At 50.4% G+C, this 23,132-nt stretch overlaps 1 protein-coding gene across 1 annotated transcript in view; it reads right to left on the reverse strand.

Annotated features, from left to right (window-relative positions):
* Nucleotides 1–23,132, reverse strand: part of LOC136627298 (zinc finger protein 585A-like) — a 104,443-nt gene that overhangs the window by 75,015 nt on the left and 6,296 nt on the right. The gene's annotated exons all lie outside the window — the stretch shown is intronic.

The following is a 23,132-nucleotide window of genomic DNA, read 5'->3' on the forward strand; positions in this document are numbered from 1 at the left end:
GACGAAAGACTGTATGAACGTCATGACTACTCCTCCCCTCACCATATATACAACCCCCGCCATCACCACTAATCCTCCCCTCACCATATATACAAGCCCCATCACAACCACTAGTATTCCCCTGATCACATATACAACCCCCGTCGTTACCACTACTACTCCTCTCATCACATATATAACCCCCGTCACCACTACTACTACTCCCCTCATCACATATACAACCCGTCACCACCACTACTACTACTACTCCCCTCATCACATATACAACCCGTCACCACTACTACTACTCCCCTCATCACATATATAACCCCCGTCACCACCACTACTACTACTCCCCTCATCACATATACAACCCCGTCACCACTACTACTACCGCCCTCATCACATATACAACCCCCATCACCACCACTACTACTACTACTACCCTCATCACATATACAACCTCCGCCACCATTACTACTACTACTCCCCTCATCACATATACAACCCCTCTCACCACCGCCATTACTCTCCTCATCAGATATACAACCGCAGTCACCACTACTACTACTCCCCTTATTATATATAAAACCCCCGTCACCACCACTACTATTACTACTCCCCTCATCACATATACAACCCCCGTCACCATCACTACTACTCCCCTCATCACATATAGAACCAGTCACCATCACTACTACTCCCCTCATCGTATATACAACCCCCGTCACCATCACTACTACTCGCCCATCACATATACAATCCGTCACCACCACTACTACTACTACTACCCCCCTCATCACATATACAACCCCTGTCGCCATCACTACTACTCCCCTCATCACATATACAACCCCGTCACCACCACCACTTACTACTGCCCTCATCATATATACAACCTGTCACCACCCCCACTACTCCCCTCATCAGATATACAACCCCAGTCACCACCACTACTACTCCCCTTATTACATATAAAACCCCCATCACCACCAAGACCACCACTACTATTATTACTACTCCCCTCATCACATATACAACCCCCGTCACCACCACCACTACTACTCCCCTCATCATATATACAACCAATATTACTACTACTACTACTCCTATCATCACATATACAACCCCAGTCACCAACACTACTACTACTCCCAGTATTATATATAAAACCCCCATCACCACACCCACTATTACTACTGCCCTCATCATATATACAACCTGTCACCACCACCACTACTCCCCTCATCAGATATACAACCCCAGTCCCCACCACTACTACTCCCCTTATTACATATAAAACCCCCGTCATCACCACTACTATTATTACTACTCCCCTCATCACATATACAACCCTAGTCACCACCACTACTACTCCCCTCATCACATATACAACCCTAGTCACCACCACTACTACTCCCCTCATCACATATACAACCCCGTCACCATCACTACTACTCCCCTCATCACATATACAACCCTCGTCACCACCACTACTACTACCCCCATCACATATACAACCCCCGTCACCACCACTACTACTACTACTCCCCTCATTACATATACAACCCTCGTCACCACCACTACTACTACCCCCATCACATATACAACCCCCGTCACCACCACCACCACCACTACTCCCCTCATCAGATATACAACTCCAGTCACCAGCATTACTACTCCCCTTACTATATATAAAAATCCCGTCACCACCGCGACCACCACTACTATAACTACTCCCCTCATCACATATACAGCACCCGTCACCACTACTCCCATCATCACATATAAAACCCCAGACACTACCACTACTACTCCCCTTATTATATATAAAACCCCCATCACCACCACTATTACTACTGCCTACATGCCATATACAGCCCCCGTCACCAGTACTACTACTCCTCTCATCACATATACAGCCCCGTTACCACTACTTCTACTACTCCCCTCGTCACATATACAACCCGTCACCACCACCACTACTAGTACCCTCATCACATATACAACCCCCGTCACCACTACTACTACTACTCCCCTCATCACATATACAACCCCTGTCACCACCACTACTACTACTCCCCTCATCACATACACAACCCGTCACCACCACTACTACTACTACCCCCCGCATCACATATACAACCCCCGTCACCACCACTACTACTACTCCCCTCATCACATATACAACCCCTGTCACCACCACCACCAGTACTACTACTCCCCTCATCACATATACAACCCGTCACCAACACCACTACTACTACTCCCCTCATCACATACACAGCCCGTCACCACTACTACTACTACTCCCCTCATCACATATACAACCCCTGTCACCACCACTACTACTACTACTCCCCTCATCACATATACAACCCCTGTCACCACCCCCACTACTACTCCCCTCATCACAGATACAGCCCCCGTCACCAGTACTACTACTACTCCCCTCATCACATATACAATCCCTGTCACCACCACAACTACTACTCCCCTCATCACATATACAACCCCTGTCACCACCACTACTACTACTCCCCTCATCACATATACAACCCCGTCACCACCACTACTACTACTCCCCTCATCACATATACAACCCCCGTCACCACCACTACTACTACTCCCCTCATCACATATACAACCCCCGTCACCACCAGTACTACTACTCCCCTCATCACATATACAACCCCCGTCACCACCACTACTACTACTCCCCTCATCACATATACAACCCCCGTCACCACCACTACTACTACTCCCCTCATCACATATACAACCCCCGTCACCACCACTACTACTACTCCCCTCATCACATATACAACCCCCGTCACCACCACTACTACTACTCCCCTCATCACATATACAACCCGTCACCACCACTACTCCCCTCATCACATATACAGCCCCCGTTACCAGTACTACTACTACTACTACTCCCCTCATCACATATACAACCCGTCACCACCACTACTACTACTCCCCTCATCACATATACAACCCCCGTCACCACCACTACTACTACTCCCCTCATCACATATACAACCCGTCACCACCACCACCACTACTACTCCCCTCATCACAGATACAGCCCCCGTCACCACTACTACTACTACTACTACTCCCCTCATCACATATACAACCCGTCACCACCACCACTACTACTACTCCCCTCATCACATATACAACCCCTGTCAACACCACTACTACTACTACTCCCTGCATCACATATACAACCCCTGTCACCACCACCACTACTACTACTACTCCCCTCATCACATATACAACCCGTCACCACCACCACTACTACTACTCCCCTCATCACATATACAACCCGTCACCAACACCACTACTACTCCCCTCATCACAGATACAGCCCCCGTCACCACTACTACTACTACTACTCCCCTCATCACATATACAACCCGTCACCACCACCACTACTACTACTCCCCTCATCACAGATACAGCCCCCGTCACCACTACTACTACTCCCCTCATCACATATACAACCCCTGTCACCACCACCACTACTACTACTCCCCGCATCACATATACAACCCCTGTCACCACCACCACTACTACTACTACTCCCCTCATCACATATACAACCCCTGTCACCACCACCACTACTACTACTCCCCTCATCACATATACAACCCGTCACCACCACTACTACTACTACTCCCCGCATCACATATACAACCCCTGTCACCAACCCCACTACTACTACTCCCCTCATCACATATACAACCCGTCACCACCACCACTACTACTCCCCTCATCACATATACAACCCCTGTCAACACCACTACTACTACTCCCCTCATCACATATACAACCCCTGTCACCAGTACTACTACTCCCCTCATCACATATGCAGCCCCCGTCACCACTACTACTACTCCCCGCATCACATATACAACCCCCGTCACCACCACCACTACCACTCCCCTCATCACATATACAACCCCCGTCACCACCACCACTACTACTCCCCTCATCACATATACAACCCGTCACCACCACCACTACTACTCCCCTCATCACATATACAACCCGTCACCAACACCACTACTACTCTCCTCATCACATATACAACCCCATCACCACTACTACTACTCCCCTCATCACAGATACAGCCCCCGTCACCACTACTACTACTACTACTCCCCTCATCACATATACAACCCCTGTCACCACCAATACTACTACTACTCCCTGCATCACATATACAACCCCCGTCACCACCACAACTACTCCCCTCATCACAGATACAGCCCCCGTCACCACTACTACTACTACTCCCCTCATCACATATACAACCCCTGTCACCACCAATACTACTACTACTCCCTGCATCACATATACAACCCCTGTCACCACCACCACTACTACTACTCCCCTCATCACATATACAACCCGTCACCACCACTACTACTCCCCTCATCACATATACAACCCCTGTCACCACCACCACTACTACTCCCCTCATCACTTATACAACCCGTCACCACCACCACTACTACTCCCCTCATCACATATACAGCCCCCGTTACCAGTACTACTACTCCCCTCACATATATAGCCCCCGTCACCACCACTACTACTATTCCCCTCATCACATATACAACCCCTGTCACCACCACTACTACTACTCCCCTCATCACATATACAACCCCTGTCACCACCACCACTACTACTCCCCTCATCACATATACAGCCCCCGTTACCAGTACTACTACTCCCCTCACATATATAGCCCCCGTCACCACCACCACTACCACTACTCCCCTCACATATATAGCCCCCGTCACCACCACTACTACTATTCCCCTCATCACATATACAACCCCTGTCACCACCACCACTACTACTCCCCTCATCACATATACAACCCCTGTCACCACCACTACTACTCCCCTCATCACATATACAACCCGTCACCAACACCACTACTACTCCCCTCATCACAGATACAGCCCCCGTCACCAGTACTACTACTACTCCCCTCATCACATATACAATCCCTGTCACCACCACTACTACTACTCCCCTCATCACATATACAACCCGTCACCACCACTACTACTACTCCCCTCATCACATATACAACCCGTCACCACTACTACTACTCCCCTCATCACATATACAACCCCCGTCACCACCACTACTACTACTCCCCACATCACATATACAACCCCTGTCACCACCACTACTACTACTCCCCTCATCACATATACAACCCCCGTCACCACCAATACTACTACTACCCCCCTCATCACATATACAACCCCCGTCACCACCAGTACTACTACTCCCCTCATCACATATACAACCCCCGTCACCACCACTACTACTACTCCCCTCATCACATATACAACCCCCGTCACCACCACTACTACTACTCCCCTCATCACATATACAACCCTCGTCACCACCACTACTACTACTCCCCTCATCACATATACAACCCTCGTCACCACCACTACTACTACTCCCCTCATCACATATACAACCCGTCACCACCACTACTACTACTCCCCTCATCACATATACAACCCGTCACCACTACTACTCCCCTCATCACATATACAGCCCCTGTTACCAGTACTACTACTACTACTACTCCCCTCATCACATATACAACCCCTGTCACCACCACTACTACTACTACTCCCCTCATCACATATACAACCCGTCACCACCACTACTACTACTCCCCTCATCACATATACAACCCGTCACCAACACCACTACTACTCCCCTCATCACAGATACAGCCCCCGTCACCACTACTACTACTACTCCCCTCATCACATATACAACCCGTCACCACCACCACTACTACTACTCCCCTCATCACATATACAACCCCTGTCACCACTACTACTACTACTACTACTCCCCTCATCACAGATACAGCCCCCGTCACCACTACTACTACTACTCCCCTCATCACATATACAACCCGTCACCACCACCACTACTACTCCCCTCATCACATATACAACCCGTCACCATCACCACTACTACTACTCCCCTCATCACAGATACAGCCCCTGTCACCACTACTACTACTCCCCTCATCACATATACAACCCCTGTCACCACCACCACTACTACTACTACTCCCCTCATCACATATACAACCCCTGTCACCACCACCACTACTACTACTCCCCTCATCACATATACAACCCGTCACCACCACCACCACTACTACTACTACTCCCCGCATCACATATACAACCCCTGTCACCACCACCACTACTACTACTACTCCCCTCATCACATATACAACCCGTCACCACCCCCACTACTACTACTACTCCCCTCATCACATATACAGCCCGTCACCACCACTACTACTACTCCCCTCATCACATATACAACCCCTGTCACCACCACCACCACTACTACTACTACTCCCCGCATCACATATACAACCCCTGTCACCACCACCACTACTAATACTCCCCTCATCACATATACAACCGCTGTCACCACCACCACCACTACTACTACTCCCCTCATCACATATACAACCCCCGTCACCACCACTACTACTACTCCCCTCATCACATATACAACCCCCGTCACCACCACTACTACTACTCCCCTCATCACATATACAACCCTCGTCACCACCACTACTACTACTCCCCTCATCACATATACAACCCTCGTCACCACCACTACTACTACTCCCCTCATCACATATACAACCCGTCACCACCACTACTACTACTCCCCTCATCACATATACAACCCGTCACCACTACTACTCCCCTCATCACATATACAGCCCCTGTTACCAGTACTACTACTACTACTACTACTACTCCCCTCATCACATATACAACCCCTGTCACCACCACTACTACTACTACTCCCCTCATCACATATACAACCCGTCACCACCACTACTACTACTCCCCTCATCACATATACAACCCGTCACCAACACCACTACTACTCCCCTCATCACAGATACAGCCCCCGTCACCACTACTACTACTACTCCCCTCATCACATATACAACCCGTCACCACCACCACTACTACTACTCCCCTCATCACATATACAACCCCTGTCACCACTACTACTACTACTACTACTCCCCTCATCACATATACAACCCGTCACCAGTACTACTACTACTCCCCTCATCACAGATACAGCCCCCGTCACCACTACTACTACTACTCCCCTCATCACATATACAACCCGTCACCACCACCACTACTACTCCCCTCATCACATATACAACCCGTCACCACCACCACTACTACTACTCCCCTCATCACAGATACAGCCCCTGTCACCACTACTACTACTCCCCTCATCACATATACAACCCCTGTCACCACCACCACTACTACTACTACTCCCCTCATCACATATACAACCCCTGTCACCACCACCACTACTACTACTCCCCTCATCACATATACAACCCGTCACCACCACCACCACTACTACTACTACTCCCCGCATCACATATACAACCCCTGTCACCACCACCACTACTACTACTACTCCCCTCATCACATATACAACCCCTGTCACCACCCCCACTACTACTACTACTCCCCTCATCACATATACAGCCCGTCACCACCACTACTACTACTCCCCTCATCACATATACAACCCCTGTCACCACCACCACCACTACTACTACTACTCCCCGCATCACATATACAACCCCTGTCACCACCACCACTACTAATACTCCCCTCATCACATATACAACCCCTGTCAACACCACTACTACTACTCCCCTCATCACATATACAACCCCCGTCACCACTACTACTACTTCCCGCATCACATATACAACCCCCGTCACCACTACTACTACTTCCCGCATCACATATACAACCCCTGTCAACACCACTACTACCACTACTACTACTACTACTCCCCGCATCACATATACAACCCCCGTCACCACTACTACTACTCCCCTCATCACATATACAACCCCCGTCACCACTACTACCACTCCCCTCATCACATATACAACCCCCGTCAACACCACCACTACTACTCCCTTCATCACATATACAACCCCCGTCACCACCACCACTACTACTCCCCTCATCACATATACAACCCGTCACCACCACCACAACTACTCCCCTCATCACAGATACAGCCCCCGTCACCACTACTACTACTACTCCCCTCATCGCATATACAACCCCTGTCACCACCACCACTACTACTACTACTCCCTTCATCACATATACAACCCCTGTCAACACCACCACCACTACTCCCCTCATCACATATACAACCCGTCACCACCACTACTACTCCCCTCATCACATATACAACCCCTGTCACCACCACCACTACTACTACTCCCCTCATCACATATACAACCCCTGTCACCACCACCACTACTACTACTACTCCCTTCATCACATATACAACCCCTGTCAACACCACCACCACTACTCCCCTCATCACATATACAACCCCTGTCACCACCACCACTACTACTCCCCGCATCACATATACAACCACTGTCACCACCACCACCACTACTACTACTCCCCGCATCACATATACAACCCCTGTCACCACTACCACTACTACTCCCCTCATCACATATACAACCCCTGTCACCACCACCACTACCACTACTACTCCCCTCATCACATATACAACCCCTGTCACCACCACCACCACTACTACTACTACTACTCCCCGCATCACATATACAACCCCTGTCACCACCAGCACCACTACTACTCCCCTCATCACATATACAACCCCTGTCACCACCACCACCACTACTACTACTCCCCTCATCACATATACAACCCGTCAGCACCACCACTACTACTCCCCTCATCACATATACAGCCCCCGTTACCACTACTACTACTACTACTACTACTCCCCGCATCACATATACAACCCCTGTCAACACCACTACTACTACTACTACTACTCCCCTCATCACATACACATCCCTTGTCACCACCCCCACTACTACTACTACTCCCCTCACATATATAGCCCCCGTCACCACCACCACTACTACTACTCCCCTCATCACATATACAGCCCCCATCACCAGTACTACTACTCCCCTCACATATACAACCCCTGTCACCACCACCACAACTACTCCCCTCATCACAGATACAGCCCCCGTCACCACCACTACTACTACTACTCCCCTCATCGCATATACAACCCCTGTCACCACCACCACTACTACTACTACTCCCCGCATCACATATACAACCCGTCACCACCACCACTACCACTCCCCTCATCACATATACAACCCGTCACCACCACCACTACCACTACTACTCCCCTCATCACATATACAACCCCTGTCACCACCACCACTACTACTACTACTCCCCGCATCACATATACAACCCCTGTCACCACCACCACCACTACTACTCCCCTCATCACATATACAACCCCTGTCACCACCACCACTACTACTACTACTCCCCGCATCACATATACAACCCCTGTCACCACCACCACTACTACTACTACTCCCCGCATCACATATACAACCCCTGTCACCACCACCACTACTACTACTCCCCTCATCACATATACAACCCCTGTCACCACCACCACTACTACTACTACTCCCCTCATCACATATACAACCCCTGTCACCACCACCACTACTACTACTCCCCTCATCACATATACAACCCCTGTCACCACCACCACCACTACTACTACTCCCCTCATCACATATACAACCCGTCAGCACCACCACTACTACTCCCCTCATCACATATACAGCCCCCGTTACCACTACTACTACTACTACTACTCCCCGCATCACATATACAACCCCTGTCAACACCACTACTACTACTACTACTACTACTACTCCCCTCATCACATACACAACCCTTGTCACCACCCCCACTACTACTACTACTCCCCTCACATATGCAGCCCACGTCAGCAGTACTACTACTCCCCTCATCACATACACATCCCTTGTCACCACCCCCACTACTACTACTACTCCCCTCACATATATAGCCCCCGTCACCACCACCACTACTACTACTCCCCTCATCACAGATACAGCCCCCGTCACCACTACTACTACTACTCCCCTCATCGCATATACAACCCCTGTCACCACCACTACTACTACTACTCCCTGCATCACATATACAACACCTGTCACCACCACCACTACTACTACTCCCCTCATCACATATACAACCCGTCACCACCACTACTACTCCCCTCATCACATATACAACCCCTGTCACCACCACCACTACTACTACTACTCCCCTCATCACATATACAACCCGTCACCACCACTACTACTCCCCTCATCACATATACAACCCCTGTCACCACCACCACTACTACTACTACTCCCCTCATCACATATACAACCCCTGTCACCACCACCACTACTACTCCCCGCATCACATATACAACCCCCGTCACCACCACTACTACTACTCCCCTCATCACATATACAACCCCCGTCACCACCACTACTACTACTCCCCTCATCACATATACAACCCGTCACCACCACTACTCCCCTCATCACATATACAAACCCCGTCACCACCACCACTACCACTCCCCTCATCCCATATACAACCCCCGTCAACACCACCACTACTACTACTACTCCCTTCATCACATATACAACCCGTCAACACCACCACCACTACTACTCCCCTCATCACATATACAACCCCTGTCACCACCACCACTACTACTACTACTCCCCGCATCACATATACAACCCGTCACCACCACCACCACTACTACTCCCCGCATCACATATACAACCACTGTCACCACCACTACTACTCCCCTCATCACATATACAACCCCCGTCACCACCACTACTACTACTCCCCTCATCACATATACAGCCCGTCACCACCACCACTACCACTCCCCTCATCACATATACAACCCCTGTCACCACCACCACTACCACTACTACTCCCCGCATCACATATACAACCCCTGTCACCACCACCACCACTACTACTCCCCTCATCACATATACAACCCCTGTCACCACCACCACTACTACTACTACTCCCCTCATCACATATACAACCCCTGTCACCACCACCACTACTACTACTCCCCTCATCACATATACAGCCCGTCACCACCACCACTACCACTACCACTCCCCTCATCACATATACAACCCCTGTCACCACCACCACTACCACTACTACTCCCCGCATCACATATACAACCCCTGTCACCACCACCACCACTACTACTCCCCTCATCACATATACAACCCCTGTCACCACCACCACCACTACTACTACTCCCCTCATCACATATACAACCCCTGTCACCACCACCACCACTACTACTACTCCCCTCATCACATATACAACCCCTGTCAGCACCACTACTACTACTCCCCTCATCACATATACAGCCCCCGTTACCACCACCACTACTACTACTACTACTCCCCTCATCACATACACATCCCTTGTTACCACCCCCACTACTACTACTACTCCCCTCACATATGCAGCCCACGTCAGCAGTACTACTACTCCCCTCATCACATACACATCCCTTGTCACCACCCCCACTACTACTACTACTCCCCTCACATATATAGCCCCCGTCACCACCACCACTACTACTACTCCCCTCATCACATATACAGCCCCCATCACCAGTACTACTACTCCCCTCACATATATAGCCCCCGTCACCACCACCACTACTACCACTACTCCCCTCACATATATAGCCCCCGTCACCACCACTACTACTATTCCCCTCATCACATATACAACCCCTGTCACCACCACTACTACTCCCCTCATCACATACACAACCCCTGTCACCACCACTACTACTCCCCTCATCACATACACAACCCCCGTCACCACCACTACTACTACTCCCCTCATCACATATACAGCCCCCGTCACCACCACTACTACTACTCCCCTCATCACATACACAACCCCCGTCACCACCACTACTACTACTCCCCTCATCACATATACAGCCCCTGTCACCACTACTTCTACTACCCCCCATCACATATACAATCCCCGTCACCAGTACTACTACTACTCCCCTCATCACATACACAACCCCCGTCACCACCACTACTACTACTCCCCTCATCACATATACAGCCCGTCACCACCACTACTACTCCCCCCATCACATACACAACCCCCGTCACCACCACTACTACTACTCCCCCATCACATACACAACCCCCGTCACCACCACTACTACTACTACCCCCCATCACATATACAATCCCCGTCACCAGTGCTACTACTACTCCCCTCATCACATACACAACCCCCGTCACCACCACTACTACTACTCCCCTCATCACATATACAGCCCGTCACCACCACTACTACTGCCCCCATCACATATACAACCCCCGTCACCACCACTACTACTACTCCCCTCATCACATATACAGCCCGTCACCACTACTACTACTACTCCCCTCATCACATATACAACCCGTCACCACCACCACCACTACTACTACTACTACTACTCCCCTCATCACATATACAATCCCCGTCACCACCACTACTACTACTCCCCTCATCACATATACAACCCGTCACCACCACCACTACTACTACTCCCCTCATCACATATACAGCCCGTCACCACCACCACTACTACTACTCCCCTCATCACATATACAACCCCTGTCACCACTACTACTACTACTACTACTACTCCCCTCATCACATATACAGCCCCTGTCACCACTACTTCTACTACCCCCCATCACATATACAATCCCCGTCACCAGTACTACTACTACTCCCCTCATCACATACACAACCCCCGTCACCACCACTACTACTACTCCCCTCATCACATATACAGCCCGTCACCACCACTACTACTCCCCCCATCACATACACAACCCCCGTCACCACCACTACTACTACTCCCCCATCACATACACAACCCCCGTCACCACCACTACTACTACTCCCCTCATCACATATACAGCCCGTCACCACCACCACTACTACTACTCCCCTCATCACATATACAACCCCTGTCACCACTACTACTACTACTACTACTACTCCCCTCATCACATATACAACCCCTGTCACCACTACTACTACTCCCCTCATCACATATACAATCCCCGTCACCAGTACTACTACTACTACCCCCTGCATCACATATACAACCCCTGTCACCACCACTACTACTACTCCCCTCATCACATATACAACCCCCGTCACCACCACTACTACTACTCCCCTCATCACATATACAGCCCGTCACCACTACTACTACTCCCCTCATCACATACACAACCCCCGTCACCACCACTACTACTACTCCCCTCATCACATATACAGCCCGTCACCACCACTACTACTCCCCCCATCACATACACAACCCCCGTCACCACCACTACTACTACTACCCCCCATCACATATACAATCCCCGTCACCAGTGCTACTACTACTCCCCTCATCACATACACAACCCCTGTCACCACCACTACTACTCCCCTCATCACATACACAACCCCTGTCACCACCACTACTACTCCCTTCATCACATATACAACCCCCGTCACCACCACCACTACTACTCCCCTCATCACATATACAACCCGTCACCACCACCACAACTACTCCCCTCATCACAGATACAGCCCCCGTCACCACTACTACTACTACTCCCCTCATCGCATATACAACCCCTGTCACCACCACCACTACTACTACTACTCCCTTCATCACATATACAACCCCTGTCAACACCACCACCACTACTCCCCTCATCACATATACAACCCGTCACCACCACTACTACTCCCCTCATCACATATACAACCCCTGTCACCACCACCACTACTACTACTCCCCTCATCACATATACAACCCCTGTCACCACCACCACTACTACTACTACTCCCTTCATCACATATACAACCCCTGTCAACACCACCACCACTACTCCCCTCATCACATATACAACCCCTGTCACCACCACCACTACTACTCCCCGCATCACATATACAACCACTGTCACCACCACCACCACTACTACTACTCCCCGCATCACATATACAACCCCTGTCACCACTACCACTACTACTCCCCTCATCACATATACAACCCCTGTCACCACCACCACTACCACTACTACTCCCCTCATCACATATACAACCCCTGTCACCACCACCACCACTACTACTACTACTACTCCCCGCATCACATATACAACCCCTGTCACCACCAGCACCACTACTACTCCCCTCATCACATATACAACCCCTGTCACCACCACCACCACTACTACTACTCCCCTCATCACATATACAACCCGTCAGCACCACCACTACTACTCCCCTCATCACATATACAGCCCCCGTTACCACTACTACTACTACTACTACTACTCCCCGCATCACATATACAACCCCTGTCAACACCACTACTACTACTACTACTCCCCTCATCACATACACATCCCTTGTCACCACCCCCACTACTACTACTACTCCCCTCACATATATAGCCCCCGTCACCACCACCACTACTACTACTCCCCTCATCACATATACAGCCCCCATCACCAGTACTACTACTCCCCTCACATATACAACCCCTGTCACCACCACCACAACTACTCCCCTCATCACAGATACAGCCCCCGTCACCACCACTACTACTACTACTCCCCTCATCGCATATACAACCCCTGTCACCACCACCACTACTACTACTACTCCCCGCATCACATATACAACCCGTCACCACCACCACTACCACTCCCCTCATCACATATACAACCCGTCACCACCACCACTACCACTACTACTCCCCTCATCACATATACAACCCCTGTCACCACCACCACTACTACTACTACTCCCCGCATCACATATACAACCCCTGTCACCACCACCACCACTACTACTCCCCTCATCACATATACAACCCCTGTCACCACCACCACTACTACTACTACTCCCCGCATCACATATACAACCCCTGTCACCACCACCACTACTACTACTACTCCCCGCATCACATATACAACCCCTGTCACCACCACCACTACTACTACTCCCCTCATCACATATACAACCCCTGTCACCACCACCACTACTACTACTACTCCCCTCATCACATATACAACCCCTGTCACCACCACCACTACTACTACTCCCCTCATCACATATACAACCCCTGTCACCACCACCACCACTACTACTACTCCCCTCATCACATATACAACCCGTCAGCACCACCACTACTACTCCCCTCATCACATATACAGCCCCCGTTACCACTACTACTACTACTACTACTCCCCGCATCACATATACAACCCCTGTCAACACCACTACTACTACTACTACTACTACTACTCCCCTCATCACATACACAACCCTTGTCACCACCCCCACTACTACTACTACTCCCCTCACATATGCAGCCCACGTCAGCAGTACTACTACTCCCCTCATCACATACACATCCCTTGTCACCACCCCCACTACTACTACTACTCCCCTCACATATATAGCCCCCGTCACCACCACCACTACTACTACTCCCCTCATCACAGATACAGCCCCCGTCACCACTACTACTACTACTCCCCTCATCGCATATACAACCCCTGTCACCACCACTACTACTACTACTCCCTGCATCACATATACAACACCTGTCACCACCACCACTACTACTACTCCCCTCATCACATATACAACCCGTCACCACCACTACTACTCCCCTCATCACATATACAACCCCTGTCACCACCACCACTACTACTACTACTCCCCTCATCACATATACAACCCGTCACCACCACTACTACTCCCCTCATCACATATACAACCCCTGTCACCACCACCACTACTACTACTACTCCCCTCATCACATATACAACCCCTGTCACCACCACCACTACTACTCCCCGCATCACATATACAACCCCCGTCACCACCACTACTACTACTCCCCTCATCACATATACAACCCCCGTCACCACCACTACTACTACTCCCCTCATCACATATACAACCCGTCACCACCACTACTCCCCTCATCACATATACAAACCCCGTCACCACCACCACTACCACTCCCCTCATCCCATATACAACCCCCGTCAACACCACCACTACTACTACTACTCCCTTCATCACATATACAACCCGTCAACACCACCACCACTACTACTCCCCTCATCACATATACAACCCCTGTCACCACCACCACTACTACTACTACTCCCCGCATCACATATACAACCCGTCACCACCACCACCACTACTACTCCCCGCATCACATATACAACCACTGTCACCACCACTACTACTCCCCTCATCACATATACAACCCCCGTCACCACCACTACTACTACTCCCCTCATCACATATACAGCCCGTCACCACCACCACTACCACTCCCCTCATCACATATACAACCCCTGTCACCACCACCACTACCACTACTACTCCCCGCATCACATATACAACCCCTGTCACCACCACCACCACTACTACTCCCCTCATCACATATACAACCCCTGTCACCACCACCACTACTACTACTACTCCCCTCATCACATATACAACCCCTGTCACCACCACCACTACTACTACTCCCCTCATCACATATACAGCCCGTCACCACCACCACTACCACTACCACTCCCCTCATCACATATACAACCCCTGTCACCACCACCACTACCACTACTACTCCCCGCATCACATATACAACCCCTGTCACCACCACCACCACTACTACTCCCCTCATCACATATACAACCCCTGTCACCACCACCACCACTACTACTACTCCCCTCATCACATATACAACCCCTGTCACCACCACCACCACTACTACTACTCCCCTCATCACATATACAACCCCTGTCAGCACCACTACTACTACTCCCCTCATCACATATACAGCCCCCGTTACCACCACCACTACTACTACTACTACTCCCCTCATCACATACACATCCCTTGTTACCACCCCCACTACTACTACTACTCCCCTCACATATGCAGCCCACGTCAGCAGTACTACTACTCCCCTCATCACATACACATCCCTTGTCACCACCCCCACTACTACTACTACTCCCCTCACATATATAGCCCCCGTCACCACCACCACTACTACTACTCCCCTCATCACATATACAGCCCCCATCACCAGTACTACTACTCCCCTCACATATATAGCCCCCGTCACCACCACCACTACTACCACTACTCCCCTCACATATATAGCCCCCGTCACCACCACTACTACTATTCCCCTCATCACATATACAACCCCTGTCACCACCACTACTACTCCCCTCATCACATACACAACCCCTGTCACCACCACTACTACTCCCCTCATCACATACACAACCCCCGTCACCACCACTACTACTACTCCCCTCATCACATATACAGCCCCCGTCACCACCACTACTACTACTCCCCTCATCACATACACAACCCCCGTCACCACCACTACTACTACTCCCCTCATCACATATACAGCCCCTGTCACCACTACTTCTACTACCCCCCATCACATATACAATCCCCGTCACCAGTACTACTACTACTCCCCTCATCACATACACAACCCCCGTCACCACCACTACTACTACTCCCCTCATCACATATACAGCCCGTCACCACCACTACTACTCCCCCCATCACATACACAACCCCCGTCACCACCACTACTACTACTCCCCCATCACATACACAACCCCCGTCACCACCACTACTACTACTACCCCCCATCACATATACAATCCCCGTCACCAGTGCTACTACTACTCCCCTCATCACATACACAACCCCCGTCACCACCACTACTACTACTCCCCTCATCACATATACAGCCCGTCACCACCACTACTACTGCCCCCATCACATATACAACCCCCGTCACCACCACTACTACTACTCCCCTCATCACATATACAGCCCGTCACCACTACTACTACTACTCCCCTCATCACATATACAACCCGTCACCACCACCACCACTACTACTACTACTACTACTCCCCTCATCACATATACAATCCCCGTCACCACCACTACTACTACTCCCCTCATCACATATACAACCCGTCACCACCACCACTACTACTACTCCCCTCATCACATATACAGCCCGTCACCACCACCACTACTACTACTCCCCTCATCACATATACAACCCCTGTCACCACTACTACTACTACTACTACTACTCCCCTCATCACATATACAGCCCCTGTCACCACTACTTCTACTACCCCCCATCACATATACAATCCCCGTCACCAGTACTACTACTACTCCCCTCATCACATACACAACCCCCGTCACCACCACTACTACTACTCCCCTCATCACATATACAGCCCGTCACCACCACTACTACTCCCCCCATCACATACACAACCCCCGTCACCACCACTACTACTACTCCCCCATCACATACACAACCCCCGTCACCACCACTACTACTACTCCCCTCATCACATATACAGCCCGTCACCACCACCACTACTACTACTCCCCTCATCACATATACAACCCCTGTCACCACTACTACTACTACTACTACTACTCCCCTCATCACATATACAACCCCTGTCACCACTACTACTACTCCCCTCATCACATATACAATCCCCGTCACCAGTACTACTACTACTACCCCCTGCATCACATATACAACCCCTGTCACCACCACTACTACTACTCCCCTCATCACATATACAACCCCCGTCACCACCACTACTACTACTCCCCTCATCACATATACAGCCCGTCACCACTACTACTACTCCCCTCATCACATACACAACCCCCGTCACCACCACTACTACTACTCCCCTCATCACATATACAGCCCGTCACCACCACTACTACTCCCCCCATCACATACACAACCCCCGTCACCACCACTACTACTACTACCCCCCATCACATATACAATCCCCGTCACCAGTGCTACTACTACTCCCCTCATCACATACACAACCCCTGTCACCACCACTACTACTCCCCTCATCACATACACAACCCCTGTCACCACCACTACTACTCCCCTCATCACATACACAACCCCCGTCACCACCACTACTACTACTCCCCTCATCACATATACAGCCCCCGTCACCACCACTACTACTACTCCCCTCATCACATACACAACCCCCGTCACCACCACTACTACTACTCCCCTCATCACATATACAGCCCCTGTCACCACTACTTCTACTACCCCCCATCACATATACAATCCCCGTCACCAGTACTACTACTACTCCCCTCATCACATACACAACCCCCGTCACCACCACTACTACTACTCCCCTCATCACATATACAGCCCGTCACCACCACTACTACTCCCCCCATCACATACACAACCCCCGTCACCACCACTACTACTACTCCCCCATCACATACACAACCCCCGTCACCACCACTACTACTACTACCCCCCATCACATATACAATCCCCGTCACCAGTGCTACTACTACTCCCCTCATCACATACACAACCCCCGTCACCACCACTACTACTACTCCCCTCATCACATATACAGCCCGTCACCACCACTACTACTGCCCCCATCACATATACAACCCCCGTCACCACCACTACTACTACTCCCCTCATCACATATACAGCCCGTCACCACTACTACTACTACTCCCCTCATCACATATACAACCCGTCACCACCACCACCACTACTACTACTACTACTACTCCCCTCATCACATATACAATCCCCGTCACCACCACTACTACTACTCCCCTCATCACATATACAACCCGTCACCACCACCACTACTACTACTCCCCTCATCACATATACAGCCCGTCACCACCACCACTACTACTACTCCCCTCATCACATATACAACCCCTGTCACCACTACTACTACTACTACTACTACTCCCCTCATCACATATACAACCCCTGTCACCACCACCACTACTACTACTCCCCTCATCACATATACAACCCCTGTCACCACCACCACCACTACTACTACTCCCCTCATCACATATACAGCCCGTCACCACCACTACTACTGCCCCCATCACATATACAACCCCTGTCACCACTACTACTACTCCCCTCATCACATATACAACCCCCGTCACCACCACTACTACTACTCCCCTCATCACATATACAGCCCGTCACCACCACTACTACTACTACTCCCCTCATCACATATACAATCCCCGTCACCACCACTACTACTACTCCCCTCATCACATATACAACCCGTCACCACCACCACTACTACTACTCCCCTCATCACATATACAACCCCTGTCACCACTACTACTACTACTACTACTCCCCTCATCACATATACAACCCGTCACCACTACTACTACTCCCCTCATCACATATACAATCCCCGTCACCAGTACTACTACTACTACCCCCTGCATCACATATACAACCCCTGTCACCACCACTACTACTACTCCCCTCATCACATATACAACCCCCGTCACCACCACTACTACTACTCCCCTCATCACATATACAGCCCGTCACCACTACCACTACTACTCCCCTCATCACATATACAATCCCCGTCACCAGTACTACTACTACTCCCCTCATCACATACACAACCCCCGTCACCACTACTACTACTACTACCCCCTGCATCACATATACAACCCCTGTCACCACCACTACTACTACTCCCCTCATCACATATACAACCCCCGTCACCACTACTTCTACTACCCCCCATCACATATACAACCCGTCACCACCACTACTCCCCTCATCACATATACAACCCGTCACCACCACCACTACCACTCCCCTCATCACATATACAACCCCTGTCACCACCACCACTACCACTACTACTCCCCTCATCACATATACAACCCCTGTCACCACCACCACTACTACTCCCCGCATCACATATACAACCCCTGTCACCACCACCACCACTACTACTCCCCTCATCACATATACAACCCCTGTCACCACCACCACTACTACTACTACTCCCCTCATCACATATACAACCCCCGTCACCACCACTACTACTACTCCCCTCATCACATACACAACCCCCGTCACCACCACTACTACTACTACCCCCTGCATCACATATACAACCCCTGTCACCACCACTACTACTACTACTCCCCTCATCACATATACAACCCCCGTCACCACTACTTCTACTACCCCCCATCACATATACAACCCGTCACCACCACTACTCCCCTCATCACATATACAACCCGTCACCACCACCACTACCACTCCCCTCATCACATATACAACCCCTGTCACCACCACCACTACCACTACTACTCCCCTCATCACATATACAACCCCTGTCACCACCACCACTACTACTCCCCGCATCACATATACAACCCCTGTCACCACCACCACCACTACTACTCCCCTCATCACATATACAACCCCTGTCACCACCACCACTACTACTACTACTCCCCTCATCACATATACAACCCCTGTCACCACCACCACCACTACTACTACTCCCCTCATCACATATACAACCCCTGTCACCACCACCACCACTACTACTCCCCTCATCACATATACAACCCCTGTCACCACCACCACCAGTACTACTACTCCCCTCATCACATATACAACCCGTCACCACCACCACCACCACTACTACTCCCCTCATCACATATACAACCCCTGTCAGCACCACTACTACTACTCCCCTCATCACATATACAGCCCCCGTTACCACCACCACTACTACTACTACTCCCCTCATCACATACACATCCCTTGTCACCACCCCCACTACTACTACTACTCCCCTCACATATATAGCCCCCGTCACCACCACCACTACTACTACTCCCCTCATCACATATACAGCCCCCATCACCAGTACTACTACTCCCCTCACATATATAGCCCCCGTCACCACCACCACTACCACTACTCCCCTCACATATATAGCCCCCGTCACCACCACTACTACTATTCCCCTCATCACATATACAACCCCTGTCACCACCACTACTACTCCCCTCATCACATACACAACCCCCGTCACCACCACTACTACTCCCCTCATCACATACACAACCCCCGTCACCACCACTACTACTCCCCTCATCACATACACAACCCCCGTCACCACCACTACTACTACTCCCCTCATCGCATATACAGCCCGTCACCACCACTACTACTCCCCTCATCACATACACAACCCCCGTCACCACCACTACTACTACTCCCCTCATCACATATACAGCCCCCGTCACCACCACTACTACTACTCCCCTCATCACATACACAAACCCCGTCACCACCACTACTACTACTCCCCTCATCACATATACAGCCCGTCACCACCACTACTACTCCCCCCATCACATACACAACCCCCGTTAACCACCACTACTACTACTCCCCCCATCACATACACAACCCCCGTCACCACCACTACTACTACTACCCCCCATCACATATACAATCCCCGTCACCACCACCACCACTACTACTCCCTTCATCACATATACAGCCCGTCACCACCACTACTACTGCCCCCATCACATATACAACCCCTGTCACCACTACTACTACTCCCCTCATCACATATACAACCCCCGTCACCACCACTACTACTACTCCCCTCATCACATATACAGCCCGTCACCACTACTACTACTACTCCCCTCATCACATATACAACCCCCGTCACCACCACTACTACTACTCCCCTCATCACATATACAGCCCGTCACCACTACTACTACTCCCCTCATCACATATACAACCCGTCACCACCACCACTACTACTACTCCCCTCATCACATATACAGCCCGTCACCACCACTACTACTACTCCCCTCATCACATATACAGCCCCTGTCACCACCACTACTACTACTCCCCTCATCACATATACAACCCCCGTCACCACCACTACTACTACTCCCCTCATCACATATACAGCCCGTCACCACTACTACTACTCCCCTCATCACATATACAACCCCCGTCACCACCACTACTACTACTCCCCTCATCACATATACAGCCCGTCACCACTA

Source organism: Eleutherodactylus coqui, chromosome 5 (genome assembly GCF_035609145.1).
Source record: "Eleutherodactylus coqui strain aEleCoq1 chromosome 5, aEleCoq1.hap1, whole genome shotgun sequence".
NCBI classification, from domain to species: Eukaryota; Metazoa; Chordata; class Amphibia; order Anura; family Eleutherodactylidae; genus Eleutherodactylus; species Eleutherodactylus coqui.